This window comes from Triturus cristatus, chromosome 7, assembly GCF_964204655.1.
Source record: "Triturus cristatus chromosome 7, aTriCri1.1, whole genome shotgun sequence".
Lineage (NCBI taxonomy): Eukaryota > Metazoa > Chordata > Amphibia > Caudata > Salamandridae > Triturus > Triturus cristatus.
The window spans coordinates 193,269,519-193,285,497 of NC_140590.1; the positions used below are offsets into that span (position 1 = coordinate 193,269,519).

Genomic DNA, 15,979 nt, shown 5'->3' on the forward strand with positions numbered 1-15,979 from the left:
TAAATCAGACACGTAGTTAACAATAGTTTCAGATTTCGAGAGTTTTCTCTGAAAAAATTGATACCTAGTAACACCAATGCACACTTTGGGTTTAAAATAGTTATCCAACTGTAATAGGGCGATTTCAAAGACATTAAAATCACCAGAAGTAACGCTATAAGTCAATTTGTGGAAGGTCTTAAGTCCCATAGCGCCAAGGGCATGTAGTAGTAATCTTTTCTTCTGCTCCGCCGCCATTATTTTTGCTTCGTCAACGACCACTTGAGAGGAGGTTCATTTCCTGTGGCCCAAAATGGTTGAGGAGAAGAAATACGAAAATTAGCATTATTGGTCTGAGATGTACTTGTGCCCTCAGTAGACATGGTGACTTATCAATACAAGGTAGTCAGATTAGTAATAACTCGTTTTGGAAATGCAGAAAACTAAATGATGAGCAAAAAGGAGACAAGTATATAAAATGATCCAGTTCCAACTGTTCAAGTATCCGATGTGGTATTCATAAATACCTCGTTTATGATGCAAACTCAAATGCTGATACTCCTGCTTACCGGCTGTGTGAGACAAGATAAAAAAAAATAATTGCTGTTGTTAGAATCCGGGTTCTCTGGTTGGCAGAGGTAGCTACTTGTCATAAGCAGGGAACCTTTCCTCTAGTCAGGGTAAGGGGTTACACTCCTAAAATAACCCCTGCTCACCCTCTAGGTAGCTTGGCGCGAGCAGACAAGGCTTATCTCAGAGCGTTATAGGTTAAGCATTTGTGAACACATACAGTAACCAAGTGACAACACTACAAATGGACACCACAAAGGTAATTATATTAAAAATAAGGATTCTTTATATAGGATTATCACAAGACCATTAAACGACAAACATACACAATACTATTACTTTTAGATGGTAGAAGATTGCTTAGTTCTCTTAAGTTCTTAAATGTGACACTTTAAGTCAATGTACCTTGGATGGGGAACAACCTTTACAACGCAACTGTTACAACGCACTACACTTACAACGCATTTTTTACAACGCATAAGCCATTACAACGCACTACACTTACAACGCATGACACTACAACGCATTTTTAAAAAATACCTTTACAACGCATACCATTACAACGCCTACCATTACAACGCATAATATTACACTACACTATCCAACACTTACCCTACTGTTGCACCCCCTGGAGTTAGAATAGTAATTTTTACCCCTATACTATCCAACACTTACCCTACTGTTGCACCCCCTGGAGTTAGAATAGTAATTTTTATCCCTATACTATCCAACACTTACCCTACTGTTGCACCCCCTGGAGTTAGAATAGCAATTTTTACCCCTATACTATCCAACACTTACCCTACTGTTGCACCCCCTGGAGTTAGAATAGCAATTTTTACCCCTATACTATCCAACACTTACCCTACTGTTGCACCCCCTGGAGTTAGAATAGCAATTTTTACCCCTATACTATCCAACACTTACCCTACTGTTGCACCCCCTGGAGTTAGAATAGCAATTTTTACCCCTATACTATCCAACACTTACCCTACTGTTGCACCCCCTGGAGTTAGAATAGTAATTTTTACCCCTATACTATCCAACACTTACCCTACTGTTGCACCCCCTGGAGTTAGAATAGTAATTTTTACCCCTATACTATCCAACACTTACCCTACTGTTGCACCCCCTGGAGTTAGAATAGTAATTTTTACCCCTATACTATCCAACACTTACCCTACTGTTGCACCCCCTGGAGTTAGAATAGTAATTTTTACCCCTATACTATCCAACACTTACCCTACTGTTGCACCCCCTGGAGTTAGAATAGTAATTTTTACCCCTATACTATCCAACACTTACCCTACTGTTGCACCCCCTGGAGTTAGAAAAGTAATTTTTACCCCTATACTATCTAATACTTACCTTAAATGCAATTAAATATTGTGCGTTGTAATGGTATGCGTTGTAATGGTAGTTTTTAAAAATGCGTTGTAGTGTCATGCGTTGTAAGTGTAGTGCGTTGTAATGGATTATGCGTTGTAAAAAATGCGTTGTAAGTGCATGCGTTGTAAAAGTGTGCGTTGTAACGTCATACATCCACCTTGGATGCGACACGCAGGGCAACAAAAGTGTTGCAGCGATGCAGATGCGTTGAAGTTCTTGGTGCAAAAGAAATAAAGACGAAGTTCTTCCAGATGCGTTACGCTTCTCCGATGTTGCGAGAAGGCTCGACTCGATGCGTCAGCTACAGCGGCGTCACCTTTTGGCGAGATGCGACGACAGCGGCCTTGGCAGCGTCACTCTTCTCCGACGTTGCGAGACGCTTCCGCTCGATGCGATGCTGCAGCGGCGACACCCCTTCTGCGAGATGCGACGACAGCGGCTCCAACGGCGGCACGCTTCTCAGTGGATGCGAGGTGCTTTTCTGGATGCGGTGCAATGCGACAACTACGATGGCTGCGATGGCGACACGCTTCCTTCTTGATGCGAGACTCTCCTCTCGATGCGGTGCAATGCGTCAGCTACGATGGCTGCGACGGCGACACGCTTCTTCGGCGTTGCGAGACACTTCCGGATGATGCGAGATGCTTCCGCTCGATGCGATGCTGCAGCGGCGACACTCTCTGCGAGATGCGACGGCAACAGCTCCGATGGCGGCACGCTTCTCCTCCTTGAGTCGCGCTTCCAGCTCCTTGCAACACGCAGTCCCTCAGAAGGCCCAACAACAGCAGCAGGCACTTCCAAAAGACTTTGGGAAGCTGGGGGTGAAGTCCACTGGTCCTGGGACTTCGTTCAGGGGGCAAGCTCAGTTCAAGCCCTTGGAAATCTTTTCAAAGCACAAGTTGAAGCAAAGTCTTTAGTAGTCTTTCTCCTCCCCTTCAGCAGCAAGGCAACCACTGCAGGCCAATCCCCCAGGTCAGGAACAGTACTCCTCCTACAGCTTTCCCAGTTCCTTCTCTCCTGGCAGAGGTTCTTCTTGCTTCAGCATGATCTGACCTCTTGGGAGCAGGGTCCCAATACTTATACCCCTAATTCCTTTGTTCCTCTGGGGTAGAGGGGCCTTTGCCCAGTCCAAACCAGTTCTTGAGCACTTTGTTGTTGTGAGGCAGGCTGTTTCTTTCAGGGAGCAGGGTAGAGCCATCAGACACTCCACAGGGGGTGGAGCCAGCATTGTGGTGGCAGAGCACAGCTCTATTCAGAGTCCAGGTGCACTCCCCCTACCCATCTACCTGCCAATCTTCCTATTCACCACCAGGCTACCCAGCCCTGCCCATCTGGGTTTCCCCAGCACTGTCACTCACACAAACCAGACAGCAGATACACATCACACAGAGGCGGGCTGGAATGGTTAGACAAGCAAATACCTACTTTCTAAACGTGGTATTTGCAAACACAGAATATTAAATAAACTTTACTAAAAGATGTATTTTATTATTCTGAGTTCAGGCATACTAAACTTGAATTTCTACCATGTTCCCTGGGCCTGTTAGGATCATAGGATGTAACAATCTTAACAGCCCATTCTGGCCTATGGGGACAGGTAGCCTTACAATAGTGAAAAACGAAAATGGCTGTAATTCACTATTAGGACATGCCACACACATCAGGGCTTGTCCTACCTTATGCTTACAATGCACCCTGCCCTTGGGCCTACCATAGGGGTGACTGATATGAAGTTAAGGGAAGGTTTAGGGACTGGCAAGTGTGTGCACTTGCCCAGTCAGCATGACAGTACCAGACTGCACGCAGGTTGTGCAATGGCAGACCCAATATACATTTTACTAGGCCGCTTCTGTGGGTGGCACAACCAGTGCTGCAAGCCCACCAGCAGCATTTGTATTTACAAGCCCTGGGCACTCCTGGTGCACTTTACTGGGGTCTGACAGTAAACCAAATAAGCCAATCATGGAATCCAACCAACATTTACATTTTACATAGGGAGAGCATATGCACTTTAGCCCTGAACAGCAGTGGTAAAGTGCCCAGAGTCATAAAATAGCCAACATCAGGTCAGAAAAAGTACAGGAGGAAGGTAACAATTTCAGGGATGACCCTGCAAAAAGGGCCAAGTCCAACAGCTGTCATACGCGATCTGTAGAAACTCCTGTCCGATGATTGGTAACCTAGCAACGCATACAGCATTCCTCAAAATGGCCGACAAGGGAGGTCAGACAGCGTGACACACGTAATGATGTTGCATGTTATGCGTGAGTGAACGGAAGGACGTCACAGGAATTCTCCGGCTCCGAGGCTTCATTAGGGAACGTTACCTCAAACACAGCGCCACCGAAGATCTGAGATCGCAATGGGGTTCCAAGATCACTTCAAATGATGCAAACTCTCAACGGCAGGTAAACACGGATATCTCTCGTTCCACTGCACTGCACTTTAAACGATGCGATCTCCAACGGCAGGCAAACACGGAGATCCGTCGATCCACTGCAATCGATCCACAGCCATCGAAGCACAGTTCCGTATAAATAAAATACAAGTTCACAGCCAAGATCATCAGAAAGAGACCATAATAAGATATCACAGAACAGTGCTGTTAGACCCGGCCCTCGTAACATAGCCAGACCTGACCCCTGCACCTCACACCAGCCCCCGAGCCCACGGCCTAGCCGATCCTTCCCACCAGAACACACACACCCGACCCGGCTTCCCCGGCCGTGGCCTTCCTCCTTTCGGCCACACCGGGCCCGCGTGCCCACTTCATGTACCAAGATGGCCGCCTGGCCCCAGCGCGACCCTGGCCTAGAGGCGCCACTCCGGCTGGAGGACATTGCGCTCCCCTTGGGATGAGAAAGGGAGGAGCAGTTTCCATCACACCTCTGCGCTTCCCTGGGAAGGTGGGTTTCGATCGACCCGCCGGCCTCCCCGAGGGCTGGCTCCACGCCTGCTGGGTGTCTGGGACTCCTCCCGACCCGGCCCTGAAAGGATCAAAGGACAATGGCAGGAAACCCCAACAAGCGACCCCCAGGTGACAAGACCCCTGCCTGCACAGACTCCGGACATCAAAGAGGAGTCGCCCTATAACAAGGGGTGCTCTGGGACTGTCCGGCAGATTCGCCTTGTAAACACCTGAGCCCTGCTGAGTGACTCGCAGCTCCCTGAAGATCGTAAGACCTCCGAACTTGTGCTTGAGCCCTGCTGAGTGACTCGCGGCTCCCTGAAAATCGTAGGACCTCCGAACTTGTGCTTGAGCCCTGCTGAGTGACTCGCGGCTCCCTGAAGATCGTAAAACCTCCGAACTTGTACCTGAGCCCGGCTGAGTGACTCGCGGCTCCCACAGATTCTCTTGGTTCCGCCGGACCCCACGACGACAAGCGTATCCCCCAGCTCGAGGATTGTGAGCTGTGCGCCGGGTACGCTCCTGCATTTGATCCATATCCCCAAAGACTGTCCCGCTACCTCCTACCCCCCCTGCAAGACTTTGTGAGCCCGCGCTCCACTTGTATATATTTGCCTTGCTGATCATAAAGATCCTACAACTCCGATCTGATAAAGATTTAGTCTTAAGAACTCTCGGTGTGGTGTCTCTTTGTCGTGTGGTGCCGAGTGTACGATCCTAGATACGAGATTTCTCCCCTGAGGAGTCTCCCGCCAGTGCCCGGCTACGATACCTCAAGGGTGGGTCTCAGGACAGTCAGGGCCCCCTCCGGGCCCCTCTGAGGTCACCTTCTAACATTGGTGGCAAGCGACGGGATTCGGGCCCATAATTTAGAGATCGTACCGTGAACGGCTGACGCACTACCGACAAAGATGGCAGAAGGAAACGCCGTGGTTCTCACAGAAAACGACACCAGTACCGTGTTCCAGGTGGAACAGCTGGAAGAGTACACACACAAAGAACTGAAGCAATTCTGTAAGGAACTCAAAATCGCTACCACTGGTCTCAACACCAAAGAAGATATGCAAAAGGCACTGAAAGCTTGGGTGGATTCTGGAGCCTCCCGCCCAGAAGGAGCGGGGGAGCCCCACGACGAAGCTGGACCCTCCCAAGGAGAACGCAGCAGCAACCAGGTGCGAGGCTTCGTACCAGACGGGGGCCTTTCCCCGGAGGAACTCGCAGACAGAGAAAGAAGTCGCCATCACGAACTCGAATTAGCCAAACTCAAAATTGAGGGCGAGTTGAAATTAGCCGAGAAAAAGCTAGCGGTGGAACAGCTGCGAGTGCAGGGAGAACTAGAAGAGAAGAAACTCCAACGGGAACACGAAGGAAGGCGACTTCAACTGGAACATGAACGCAGCTTGAAGGAAATGGAGCTGAAAGCAAAGAGCGAAGAAGCGCGGCCCCCGGGGAACCGAGAGGCGGCCTCCCCGGCGGAGCAGAAGGTCCACATCCCCAAAGATGTGGTCAAAGAATATTACAAAAACGATGACATTCAACAGTGGTTCCGGGCCTACGAGGTCGCCATGACCTCCCATCGGGTCCCGCAGAAGGATTGGGGGGCCGGGTTGTGGGGACGATTCCTGAGCGAAGGGAGAGACACCCTGCTCGACCTACCAACCTCCATGCAGACCTCCTATGACCACATGAAAGCGGCCCTCCTCACAAGGTACGGCCTCACCCCAGAGATGTACCGCCAGCGGTTCCGGGACTGCAGGAAGATCCCGGGTACCACCTGGGTGGAGTATGTGAATTTCTTCAGCCGCGCCTTCGATGGGTGGATCAAGGGCAGCAAGGTAACCACCCTGGAAGAACTAACAGACCTTATGTTGTGGGAACACCTGGCTGCGAACTGCTTTGTGGAACTGCGCCAGCATCTGCTCGACAGCAAGCTCACGGATCCGAGAAAGCTGGCCGTCGAGGCGGATCACTGGACCAACACCCGGGTCTCCCGGGGCCCTGTAGGAGAGTACCCCCGAGCCAGTCAGGGACCACCCCGCCAGAGAGGGGGGGGAAACCAGGGAGGGCAGAGAGAGTCCCAGTCTCGTCCCCCGAAGTCCCAACCTCCGCCTTTCCCGGCACCCCCACCAGCTGTATCCGGTGCCCCCCTGAGACGGGGGCACCGGGTGACCATCACTTGTTTCCGTTGTCAGAAGCCCGGGCATTACGCCAATGACCCTGAATGCCCCATGGCCCCACACACCACCCAGGCAGCACCCCCCGCTAGACAGATAGCCAATATAGCACTGGGGGAGGAGGTTGAGGAGACCGAAGAGTGGGAACCCGCAGCCATGGCCCTAGTATCCTTAGGAGATAGAGAAATGGTCTCTGGAAGCCTCCTGCCCTCCAACACGAAGAAATATGGGCAGCTCGTAACGATCAATGGCCACCAAGTAGAAGCCCTCCGTGACACCGGGGCCAGCATCACCGGTGTCCTCAGTCATTTAGTCCACGAAGACCAGGTCCTCCCCAACGTCTTTTGCCCGGTCATTTCCGCCGACAACACGGAAAGCCTATGTAAGGTAGCCCTGGTGCCTTTTGAGTGGGGAGGGGTGGTCAGTAAACTGAGAGTCGCAGTGAGAACCTCCCAGCCAGTCGACTGTCTCCTGGGGAACGACCTGGAAAGTTCCCCCTGGAAACAAGTCGAGCGCAAGACCCACCTAGGGATGATGGGCCTCCCTGAGTGGGTGTGCGCCACCACTCGATCCATGGCAGCCCGACTGACCCCCCTGAGGGAAGTCGACGACGCCCCGACCACTGAAGATAGGATGGTCCCCGCCGAGGGTCCCCACATCCCCACACCAGAAGGGTCGGTCGCCAGTGACGAACCCCCGCCTTCCGACTCCGCCCAGGTCACCGAGTTAGGCGATCTGCCCGAATTGGCCCAGTGGCGCCACGAGGGGGGCCCCTCCCGAGAGGAGTTCTGCCGAGAACAGGCTACCAGTCCTTCCCTGGTCGGGCCCCGGCAACAGGCAGAGGCCCAGGCCGCAGGCGACCAGACTGGGACGCACCGGGTGTATTGGGAGAATGACCTTTTGTACAGCGAGCAGAAGTCGGTGGAGCTAGGGTCCGGCCGGGTGCTGGTGGTACCCCTACGCTTCCGAAACCTCCTCCTGGGCTTGGCCCACGACGTTCCCCTCGCAGGCCACTTGGGCCAGGACAAAACCTACAGTCGCCTCGTGACCCACTTCTACTGGCCCAGAATGAAAGCAGATGTAGAAGCCCACTGCAAGTCCTGTCCCACGTGCCAGGCCAGTGGGAAGAGCGGAGGAAAGCGCAAGGCTCCCCTCCAACCCTTCCCTGTCGTCAGTACCCCTTTTGAGCGGGTTGGGATCGACATTGTGGGGCCGCTGGACCCCCCAACTTCCCAAGAGCACCATTTTATCCTCGTCCTGGTGGATCATGCCACCCGATACCCTGAAGCCATCCCCCTGCGCACCGTCACAGCCCCCGTGGTGGGCCGGGCGTTGATGGGGATCTTCTCCCGCATGGGTTTTCCCCGCGAGGTCGTGAGCGATCGCGGTACCAACTTTATCTCCCGATACATGAAGTCCTTATGGCAACAATGCGGGGTGTCCTATAAATTCACCACCCCGTACCACCCCCAAGGAACGGCCTGGTAGAGCGGTTTAACCGGACTCTGAAGGGGATGATCGCGGGCTTGGAAGAGCCCCTCCGGCGTAAGTGGGACGTCCTGCTCCCCTGCCTCCTATTCGCCTACCGAGAAGTTCCCCAGAAATCCTTGGGGTTCAGCCCCTTTGAGTTACTCTACGGACACCCCGTCAGGAGGCCCCTCAGCCTGGTCAAGGAAGGATGGGAGGCGGCGCCCCGAGGCCCCCCCCGAGATGTGTTCCGTTACGTCCTGACCCTCCGAAACCAGACTAGGAGATTCCGAGAGATGGCCGAGGCCAACCTGGAGGCGAGCCAGGAAGAGATGAAGCGCTGGTACGACCAGAACGCCACTCTGGACGAATTTCAGCCGGGCCAGCAGGTATGGGTCATGGCCCCCGTGAAACCCTGCGCCCTCCAGGATAAATGGACCGGGCCCTTCAAAGTGGTTGAGCGGAAGAGCCAGGTCACGTACTTGGTGGACGTCCAGTCACCCCGGGACCCCCTCCGTGTCCTCCACGTAAACCGCCTCAAGCCCCACTTTGTGCGGACGGAGCTGAGCCTCCTACTGGCCACTGATGACGGGTCCGAGGAGGAGTCGGATCCTCTCCCTGATCTCCTGTGCACCAAAGAGAAGGACGGCTCCGTAGAGGGAGTGAACCTCTCCCCATCCCTCACTCCCCAGCAACGTGAGGATTGCCGCCAGCTCCTAGGGCAGTTTTCTGACCTCTTCTCCCTGGTCCCCAAAGTCACCGACTGGTGTGTCAATGACGTGGATACCGGGGACAGCCCACCGGTGAGACACCGAGCCTACCGAGTCCCTGATCGGGTCCGGTCCTGTATTCAAGCCGAGGTCTCGAAAATGTTGACCCTAGGAGTGATCGAACCCTCAGACAGCCCCTGGGCCAGCCCCGTGGTCCTGGTCCCAAAAGCAGCTGCCCCCGGTGTCGCCCCAGAACTCCGCTTCTGCGTGGACTACCGGGGACTCAATGAAGTCACCCGAGCCGATGCCCACCCCATTCCCCGAGCCGACGAGCTCATTGACCGGCTCGGGGCTGCTCGGTTCCTCAGCACCTTCGATCTCACCTGCGGCTACTGGCAAATTACGCTCACAGAAGGAGCCAAGGAGCGGTCCGCTTTCTCCACCCCGAATGGGCACTATCGCTTTCGCGTGATGCCCTTCGGGATGAAAAATGCCCCGGCCACCTTCCAGCGACTGGTAAATAGGGTCCTGGCCGGGCTGGAAAAATTCAGTGCTGCATATCTCGACGATATCGCAGTTTTTAGCTCTGAGTGGAGTGAGCACCTCCAGCACCTCCGGAGGGTGCAGACCACCCTGCACCAGGCAGGCCTCACCGTGAAAGCCAGCAAGTGCCAGATTGGGCAAGGTTCGGTAACCTACCTGGGGCACCAGGTCGGAAGCGGGCAGGTCGCCCCTCTACAGCCCAAAATCAACGCCATCCTAGCCCAGGAACCCCCCACTACCCAAACGGATGTCCGAGCCTTTCTGGGCCTCACGGGCTACTACCGGAGATTCATCCGGAATTACGGTAGCCTGGTCGGTCCCCTCACGGGACTCACGTCCAAGAAACAGCCCAAGAAAGTGCAGTGGTCCCCTGCCTGCCAAGAGGCGTTCGATGCCCTGAAAGCGGCCATGTGAACTGCCCCCGTCCTCCAGGCCCCCGACTACTCCAAGGAGTTTGTGGTACAAACTGATGCCTCCGAGCATGGCATCGGGGCAGTCCTCTCCCAAGTGAATGACCAAGGCCTAGACCAACCCGTAGCCTTCCTCAGCCGAAGGCTGTTGCCCAGGGAACAGAGATGGAGCACCATCGAGCGCGAGGCGTTCGCCGTAGTCTGGGCCCTCAAGACGTTACGCCCTTACCTGTTCGGCACCCATTTCAAGGTCCAAACCGACCATCGCCCCTTGCGATGGCTCATGCAGATGCGAGGAGAAAACCCCAAGCTACTGCGGTGGTCAATCTCCCTCCAGGGGATGGATTTCACCGTGGAACATCGCCCTGGTACGGACCACGCCAACGCCGATGGCCTCTCCAGGTTCTTCCGCCTCAGCGAAGAGAACCCCCAAGAGGATGGGTAGTTCTCTCCTGCTTTCAGCTGGGGGGGACGCGTGTTAGACCCGGCCCTCTTAACATAGCCAGACCTGACCCCTGCACCTCACACCAGCCCCCGAGCCCACGGCCTAGCCGATCCTTCCCACCAGAACACACACACCCGACCCGGCTTCCCCGGCCGTGGCCTTCCTCCTTTCGGCCACACCGGGCCCGCGTGCCCACTTCATGCACCAAGATGGCCGCTCGGCCCCAGCGCGACCCTGGCCTAGAGGCGCCACTCCGGCTGGAGGACATCGCGCTCCCCTTGGGATGAGAAAGGGAGGAGCAGTTTCCATCACACCTCTGCGCTTCCCTGGGAAGGTGGGTTTCGATCGACCCGCCGGCCTCCCCGAGGGCTGGCTCCATGCCTGCTGGGTGTCTGGGACTCCTCCCGACCCGGCCCTGAAAGGATCAAAGGACAATGGCAGGAAACCCCAACAAGCCACCCCCAGGTGACAAGACCCCTGCCTGCACAGACTCCGGACATCAAAGAGGAGTCGCCCTATAACAAGGGGTGCTCTGGGACTGTCCGGCAGATTCGCCTTGGAAACACCTGAGCCCTGCTGAGTGACTCGCGGCTCCCTGAAGATCGTAAGACCTCCGAACTTGTGCTTGAGCCCTGCTGAGTGACTCGCGGCTCCCTGAAAATCGTAAGACCTCCGAACTTGTGCTTGAGCCCTGCTGAGTGACTCGCGGCTCCCTGAAGATCGTAAAACCTCCGAACTTGTACCTGAGCCCGGCTGAGTGACTCGCGGCTCCCACAGATTCTCTTGGTTCCGCCGGACCCTACGATGACAAGCGTATCCCCCAGCTCGAGGATTGTAAGCTGTGCGCCGGGTACGCTCCTGCATTTGATCCATATCCCCAAAGACTGTCCCGCTACCTCCTACCCCCCCTCCAAGACTTTGTGAGCCCGCGCTCCACTTGTATATATTTGCCTTGCTGATCATAAAGATCCTACAACTCCGATCTGATAAAGATTTAGTCTTAAGAACTCTCGGTGTGGTGTCTCTTTGTCGTGTGGTGCCGAGTGTACGATCCTAGATACGAGATTTCTCCCCTGAGGAGTCTCCCGCCAGTGCCCGGCTACGATACCTCGAGGGTGGGTCTCAGGACAGTCAGGGCCCCCTCCGGGCCCCTCTGAGGTCGCCTTCTAACAAGTGCTAGTTCCGATTTGAAAAAAAAAATCCAATGTCCAAAGGTTCCAACGTGGGTTCGATGCTCCTCAGCTCTTCAGTCGCCAAGTGAAGTAATGGTGATGAGACGCATCAGTAAGGGTACATCCTCCATCTCCACTCCAGCACTGATTCTGGTCAACCACACAGTGGAACCAGAATCCCCAATCAATCCAAACATTCCATGCCACACGAGGATGCAAGGCCACCTAGTTACCAAGCAACACAACAGCTCGCTAGACCCGAAGGTGTCAGAGCGCTTTACATGAGGAACGTTTCATAGGTTACAAGTTACACATTGTTACAGAAGATACATATGTTTCAAGTTACATCAGTTGGTTTGTTGCGTGTAGAAGGGTAAGGGGGTAATGTAAAAGGGTAACGGGACGGGAGATAAAGCGGAGAGATGAAGGAAAGTCTGCCCATTGTCCATCTGGGTAGGTGACAGCTGAGGGGGAAGTCCACGGCTCATCTCCTCTATAGCTATCAAAGTAGCTCCACCGGGCAGCAGCCAAAAATTTAAGTCTCTACGGTTGCTGGCAAGATTCACAGGTTCCTTGTCATGATGGGAGAGCCGGATGGGGGTGGTGGGTGGGGAAAATGAGCGAGGTCTGTTCGGTGTCCTCTATAGGAGCTGTTGTATTCATACCATCTGTGCGGCGTGGCCGGCACCCACCGCATTTGCGAGAGTTAGAACTATTTGCATTGTAAACGACAATGTCTTTTATCTGTGTGTTTTGGTTTAGAGTGGAGTGGCTGTATGCAGTCCTTTAAATGGAAAAAAATAAGTGCAGATACTCACCAAAGATAAGCAGTGGACTGGGGATGGAGTTTGGGCAGGGCTATGTTTTTTACCTTTCTAAACTTTGTATGCAAAAAATATGCATGCATTGTAAGAATTGTTATTTGTATAGTACTTACCAATAAGTCCATAATATTAACCAAACTATCCTTTTTTAAGCAACCTTATAATAATAAAATATTGAGAAAAAAAAAACACCAAGTTGCCTAACGTTTGTCTTGTAGTTTGCATGCATATCCTTGATGCAGGATCATGAATCACTAAACTATATGACAAAGATTTTAACTTGTGACCTGCAGGTAACACAATGATCTCTGCAGCAAAAACAGTAACCAACAGAGCTCTCTATACAAACTAGCATTTGCAAGGCAATTGTTCTCGCTCTTGGGACCTTATATGTATTTAGCTATGCAGCACACTAGCCTGGGTGCTGAAACATCTACTGTTCTTTAACGTAAAGGGAAAGTAAGCACCAAACTGCGTGAAACGCTAGGTATGGAAACACATGGAGAGAAATATTGCCTTTCAGCGAAAAATGGGATAGTCCAAAGCTCTGTTTTTAATATAAATTGAGGGCCTTCGGTGGTGATATCCCTGAAAATACAAGATTAAAAAATATATATTATTGTCTACGTGTGCACAGCACAGAGCAAGGAACCAGTATTTCAAGGGGGTGGGTATTGCACGTGGGAGAGAGCAACCAAACATGCACTCTCTCATGGAGTGCGCAAAACAGTGCTTGACATGGAAAAATAAAAGTTGCTTGTTTCTGAGAAGTGCCGGTACTCTCAAATTAAAAATATTACATTTTTCTTGATAACTGCAGGTACTCTCCTGTAACAAAAGTTTTTAACTGCTTCCTGACATTTCTACTTTTTGACCAAAATGTACACATAGCACACACCTACTTCACTGTGCTAAAATAATCCATAAAAAAACAAAGATGTCTATTTAGTCAACCAATAAATCTTACGAGCACTGCACGGGCCAACATTTCAGACCTCTGAACAAATCACTTGCGGGCAGGGATGGATAAACATAGTAACAGAGCAGAGATTTTCGTAGAAAGATGACCACACTGGCATTTGAGATGCAAACAAGTGCCAAACTTCACTCCCTCTATAGTAACCTAGTAGAGTTCTTTGCCGAAAGAGGACACCGTGACATTTTAGATGTAAAGATGAGCAACACTACCATCACTGTATAGTAAGCAGGAAGAGCTGGCTACAGAAAGAATGCCACAGCAGGATTTCAGATGTAAACCTGTGCAACACCACAACCTATGCATAGTTACAAGGTAGAGCTGTCAATCGATATGACAGCATCGGTTTTCAGATGTAAACATCTGCAAAACCTGTGCACACTAACACATGAACTATACAGGCAGATGGCACTAACATTTCAGATGTAAATATGTGTATATGTGTAACACCACAGCCCGTGCATAGCAGCCGAGTACAGCTCTCTGTAGAAAGATGAAACCCTGATATTTCAGATGTATACAAAGTATTGAAACGTTTTTTTGAGATGCAAGCATGTGCAACACCACAGCCTGTGCATAGTAAAAGAGAACAGCTATATGAAACCCTTATAATTCAGATGTAAACAAGTGCAAAAACACAATCCCTGTATAGTAACATAAGAGTTGGCTGCAGAAAGATGACCCCACCAGTGTTTCACATGTAAATATGTGTAACACCACAGCCCGTGTATAGTATACAGCTTACCACAGAAAGATGACATCCTGATATTTTAAATGTGAACACATGCAACACCTCACTCCCTGTATAGCAGCCTAGAGAAGCGGGCAGCGAAAGATGACAGCACCAGTACTTCAGATGTAAGCATGTGCAACACCACAGCCCATGCAGAGTAACCGAGTACAACTCTGCAGAAAGAAGGTATAGTGATCTAAACACACGCAACACCACAGTCCCTGTATAGTAAACTAGAACAGCTGGCAGCAGAAAGATGACCTACAACATTATTTTAGATGCAAGCATATGCAACACCACAGCTCGTGCATAGTAACCGAGTACAGAGTGCAGATACCCTGTTATTTCAGATGTAAACACGTGCAACACCACAATCCCTGTCCAGCAAAGAAGGGCTGGTTGGAGAAAGATGACCACACCAGAATATCAGACGGGGCGCATATGCACATGCAGAAGAAACTCGAAAGCGAGAAGTCCACCTGGATGTCTCTACCTTGTTCCGAACAGGAGCCGGGCTGTTTTTTTTTTTCTTAACGGATTGTGCAGACAACACAGTCACCACTCTCTCCTGACTCCCCTTACTCCACTCCCATCTATTCCTCTCAATGGGCTGAATCCCATCTTGCATTCACTGTGGCGTGGGCAGTCAGCAGCACAGCCTCCTGGCTAGCCAGAGCCACATCAGGATCGGCCTTCATCAGTCTTGACGCGGGACATGGGCAGTCAGACCTGGCAGACGGCTGCAGGTGGGAGCTCCTCCGGGAGGGGCTGTGTGCCAGCGCCTTCAGGCACCAACCATGGGCCAGAGGAGGTAAACATGGAAAGCAGGAAGATCAAATGTCAACACATGAGACGCCTCAACAAGTCGCCTTCCAGCAATCCTTAGTGTAATCGGAAGCAAGAAAGGACTTGCGTTAATATGGCGGACATCTTGAAATGGTGCTTGGTCACAAGGAGAACGAGCGCACCGCCTGAAAACGATACTAAAATAAGCTGCTACAACATATAGTCGTTCATACAAATACACGATTGATTAGGACAATAAATACCAACTCTACAGTATATTTAAATTATAATTTAAGCTGCTTTCTAAATTTTACTTAAAGGCTTATAGATCACATTTTCGTTAAATACAATTAGAGACCCACCCATGATGTGCCTGGATATATTAGAAAATCACTTGTTTTTTAATGTTACCGAGGTATAAACAGATCGAGCTGCCGAGTTAGCAGTGGATGTCTTTTGTTACTGTTTATTACCTGCAAGGGCTTTAGGCACACAGAAAATTAGTGAACGGGGGGAGGGGGGCGAGAAGGCATCGGTCTGCGGGAAGGATGGGGGCATTGAAATAAAGTAGTTTGTGCAGTAAAGGGGCCAGTAGTCATGGAAGGACACAAATATTGACATGGCCCTCAGAAGGTGGGATTAACAAGCCTACAACCAATCAGAAGGCAGCATTTAAGTCAGAACCCAATGAAAAAGATGGGCAGAGAGTGGGCGGAGCTTCTACAAAGCTCCCACGCTGTAGTGTATACTGCATGCCTCGCAGCGTGAGGCAAAAGAACGGAAACTGAGGAGAAGAGCATCGTGAGGCAAAAAAACGGAGACTGAGGAGAAGAGCAGTGTGAGGCACAAGGAAAGAGAATAATGAGAAGAGCAGCGTAAGGCACAAGAAAGGA

The 15,979-nt window shown here is 51.6% G+C and overlaps 1 protein-coding gene across 1 annotated transcript in view; it reads right to left on the bottom strand.

Annotated features, from left to right (window-relative positions):
* LOC146809191 (putative methyltransferase DDB_G0268948) overlaps window positions 1-15,182 on the bottom strand; it is a 225,432-nt gene extending 210,250 nt beyond the window's left edge. Inside the window, exon 1 of the mRNA XM_085616017.1 lies at window positions 14,794-15,182. The gene's annotated coding sequence lies outside the window, so the exon portion shown is untranslated. The remainder of the gene's footprint in view (window positions 1-14,793) is intronic.
* Between the last annotated feature and the right edge of the window lie 797 nt (window positions 15,183-15,979).